Consider the following 4372-nt stretch of genomic DNA (forward strand, 5'->3'; position numbering starts at 1 on the left):
TACGCAGGTATTGTGACCTTGAGGTGCGTACACGCAGGTAAGGCTAAGAGAAACTACGTACCCAGAGATATATAGATTTTTAAGGACTTTCTCTCTTTCTTGAAGTTTGACATGAAGAGCAAAGGTATAAGACTTGCCAAGGAGGATAGTATGACAGTTGATGGAGCCATACTAACTGTAAATAGTCATGGTGACAAATTTTAGTGTAACAGAACTTCAAAGCTACCCCGACCGAGATGCTTCACGGCTGCGGTTTGCAAATGACACGGGCCCCTGGGGGTGACAAAGCGACGCCCCTACTGCAGGTCGAGATACAGTCGAAGAGTGACATGCACCACTTCTAGCGTGGATTCTGACTTAGAGGCATTCAGTCATAATCCGACACACGGTAGCTTCGCGCCACTGGCTTTTCAACCAAGCGCGATGACCAATTGTGTGAATCAACAGTTCCTCTCGTACTAAGTTGAATTACTATTGCGGTGCGGTTCATCAGTAGGGTAAAACTAACCTGTCTCACGACGGTCTAAACCCAGCTCACGTTCCCTATTGGTGGGTGAACAATCCAACACTTGGTGAATTCTGATTCACAATGATAGGAAAAGTTGACATCGAAGGATCAAAAGCAACGTCGCTATGAATGCTTGGCTGCCACAAGCCAGTTATCCCTGTGGTAACTTTTCTGACACCTCTAGCTTCAAATTCTGAAAATCTAAAGGATTGATAGGCCACGCTTTCACGGTTTGTATTCGTACTGAAAATAAAAATCAAATGAGCTTTTACCCTTTTGTTCCACACGAGATTTATGTTCTCGTTGAGCTCATCTTAGGACACCTGCGTTATCTTTTAACAGATGTACCGCCCCAGCCAAACTCCCCACCTGATAATGTCTTCCGCTCGGATCGACCCGCCGAAACGTGCCTTAAGGCCAAAAATAGGGGCAGTACCCCATCTCCCCCCCATGGAATAAGTAAAATAACGTTAAAAGTAGTGGTATTTCACTTGCGCCGAAAACGGATCCCACTTATTCTACACCTCTCAAGTCATTTCACAAAGTCGGACTAGGGTCAAGCTCAACAGGGTCTTCTTTTCCCGCTGATTCTGCCAAGCCTGTTCCCTTGGCTGTGGTTTCGCTAGATAGTAGATAGGGATAGTGGGAATCTCATTAATCCATTCATGCGCGTCACTAATTAGATGACGAGGCATTTGGCTACCTTAAGAGAGTCATAGTTACTCCCGCCGTTTACCCGCGCTTGGCTGAATTTCTTCACTTTGACATTCAGAGAACTGGGCAGAAATCACATTGCGTCAGCATCCACAGGGACCATCACAATGCTTTGTTTTAATTAAACAGTCGGATTCCCCTTGTCCATACCAGTTCTGAGTTGACTGTTCGACGCCTAGGGAAAAGCCCTCGACAGGGGGCATTCTATGCCCGTAGCCCAATTGGCACACGATTGCCTGCCCTCGCTGCGAGAGCAGCTCGGGCAGACTGCTGACAGCCCACGAGTTGAGGGCGCAGACCCCTAGGCCCAGCCCTCAGAGCCAATCCTTTTCCCGAAGTTATGGATCCTTTTTGTCAACTTCCCTTACCTACATTGTTCTATTGACCAGAGGTTGTTCACCTTGGAGACCTGATGCGGTTATGAGTACGACTGGGCATGAATGGTACTCGGTCCTCCAGATTTTCAAGGGCTGCCGAGGGCGCACCGGACACCACAAGACATGCGGTGCTCTTCCAACTACTGGACCTTATCTCTGGGTGAACCAATTCCAGGGTGGGCAAGCTGTTAAAAAGAAAAGATAACTCTTCCCGGGGCCCCCGACGACGTCTCCGGATTTCCTAACGTTGCCACCCGCCGCCATGTCCCGGTTCGGGAATATTAACCCGATTCCCTTTCGATGCTCGTGCAGAGTGCACCCTTGATACAAGGCTTCCCCATCTCTTAGGATCGACTAACCCATGTCCAAGTGCTATTCACATGGAACCTTTCCCCACTTCAGTCTTCAAAGTTCTCATTTGAATATTTGCTACTACCACCAAGATCTGCACCGGGGGCCGATCCACCCAAGCTCATGCCCGAGGTTTCTCAATGACCCCCGCATCCTCCTAGTCATCGGAGCCAGGCAATTGCTCCGACGGTCGAGTATAGGTTGCGCGCTTCAGCGCCATTCATTTTCGGGGCTAGTTGATTCGGCAGGTGAGTTGTTACACACTCCTTAGCGGATTTTGACTTCCATGACCACCGTCCTGCTGTCTTAATCAACCAACACCCTTTGTGGGATCTAGGTTAGCGCTCAATTCGGCACCGTAACTCAACTTTCGGTTCATCCCGCATCGCCAGTTTTGCTTACCAAAAATGGCCCACTTGGAGCTCTCGATTCCACGGCGCGGCTCAATGGAGCAGCCGCACCCTCTTACCTATTTAAAGTTTGAGAATAGGTCGAGGGTGTTACGCCTCTGATGACTCTAATCATTTGCTTTACCCGATAAAACTCACGTGTGAGCTCTAGCTATCCTGAGGGAAACTTCGGAGGAAACCAACTACTAGATGGTTCGATTAGTCTTTCGCCCCTATACCCAAGTCAGACAAATGATTTGCACGTCAGTATCGCTACGAGCCTCCACCAGAGTTTCCTTTGGCTTTGCCCTGCTCAGGCATAGTTCACCATCTTTCGGGTCCCAACAGGTGTGCTCGCACTCGAACCCTTCGCATAAGCTCAAGGTCAGTCGACGATGCACCGCGCCAGAGAGGGGATCTCGCCCGTCAGCTTCCTTGCGCCTTGCAGGTTTTCAAACCCGCTGACTCGCACAAATGTTAGACTCCTTGGTTTGTGTTTCAAGACGGGTCGAATGGAAAGCCCGCCAACCAACAACACGAGCGCGCAGGTGCACACAGCCCGCCACAAGGGCGCATGCTTCGTTCCTCGACCACCGCAGCGGCAAACCAACAGGCAGTAATCCACCCGCGCTTGTGACGATGCAGCAGCCCGTGTTGGTTTGCACCTCAAGTCGAGCGGAGGACCAGCCTGAGCCATTCTGCATCTGACCGAGACGCATCGACAGCCTCCATCCGCTTCCCTCCCGACAATTTCAAGCACTCTTTAACTCTCTTTTCAAAGTCCTTTTCATCTTTCCCTCGCATTACTTGTTCACTATCGGTCTCTTGCCCATATTTAGCCTTGGATGGAATTTACCACCCAATTAGGGCTGCATTCCCAAACAACCCGACTCGCCGACAACGCCTCGTGATGTGGCAGGGTCCCGGGCCGACGGGGCTGTCACCCTCTCAGGTGCCCCCTTCCAAGGGACTTGGCCCAGGTTCGCCACTGATGACGCTTCTACAGACTACAATTTAGGCGGCTCCACCGCCCGATTTTCATGCTGGGCTCTTCCCGGTTCGCTTGCCGCTACTAGGGTAATCCTTGTAAGTTTCTTTTCCTCCACTTAATTATATGCTTAAACTCAGTGGGTGTTCTCGCCTGAGCTGAGGTCACAAAGTTGGAGCTAAATCCACCCTACCCCATGGGAGGACAAGAGAGAGCAAAGCAAGTTCGAGCGATGCCACACAAAGCCCACATCAGCTAACGCCAACTGCCCATCCAAGGGGACAAGATCACCGCTCGCCGACGCACGCCATGAAACATCGCTTGAGGTATTTCAGCCGACTGCACCGCACGAGGCACAGACGACCAGCTCCACTGCTCCCTAGCATATTGCAGGGAGTGCGTTTGAATGGGATGTGACGCCCAGACATACGTGCCCTCGACCGAGGCCTCGGGTGCAAATTGCGTTCAAAAACTCGATGATTCACGGGATTCTGCAATTCACACTAAGTATCACATTTTTCTACGTTCTTCATCGTAACAAGAGCCGAGATATCCGTTGCTGAGAGTCGTTTCCACGTGTATTACTGAAAAATCGGCCACAAAACTAAATAGGGGCACCCCCCACAACAAATGTAAGGCCAAGGGGCAAAAGGAGGAAAAACGCATGAGAGAAAGAGAAACAAAGGTGTCTAACCCCCTCACAGGGGGAGGCTCGAACAGAGGACAATATCCCCCAGCCCCACGCCCTCACAAAAAGGGGGGAAATGCATGGAACAACGATCGAGAAGGACTAGGGTGGCCACCCCGGGAGCTCGCACTGCTTTTATCCCTTCCCCGACACCAGCCCACAATGACTCCCCTTTTCTCCGTAGAGTTAGGGACCGAAAGGAAGAAAAGGGTAGAAAACAAAGCACAAACAAGGAACAAGCCTCCCAAAGCCTCATGCCCTTGGGAACTGAAGGGGGGAACTGAAGGGGACAATGATCAAGAAGGACTAGGGTGGCCACCCCAGGAGCTCGCACTGCGTTTTGTCCTTCCGGAACAC

The 4372-nt window shown here is 51.0% G+C and overlaps 1 non-coding gene and 1 pseudogene across 1 annotated transcript; both read right to left on the bottom strand.

Moving 5' to 3' along the window:
* Positions 1-313: 313 nt before the first annotated feature.
* LOC149191839 (25S ribosomal RNA) lies at positions 314-3494 on the bottom strand (annotated as a pseudogene).
* A 247-nt stretch (positions 3495-3741) lies between these two features.
* Positions 3742-3895, bottom strand: LOC149191840 (5.8S ribosomal RNA). Its single transcript, XR_016255480.1, has one exon. It is a non-coding gene; the product is annotated as a 5.8S ribosomal RNA (ribosomal RNA).
* Between the last annotated feature and the right edge of the window lie 477 nt (positions 3896-4372).

The sequence above is a fragment of the Pinus tabuliformis genome, chromosome 2_2, assembly GCF_031772625.1.
Source record: "Pinus tabuliformis cultivar Carrire ecotype Pingquan chromosome 2_2, CPIR1, whole genome shotgun sequence".
NCBI lineage: Eukaryota > Viridiplantae > Streptophyta > Pinopsida > Pinales > Pinaceae > Pinus > Pinus tabuliformis.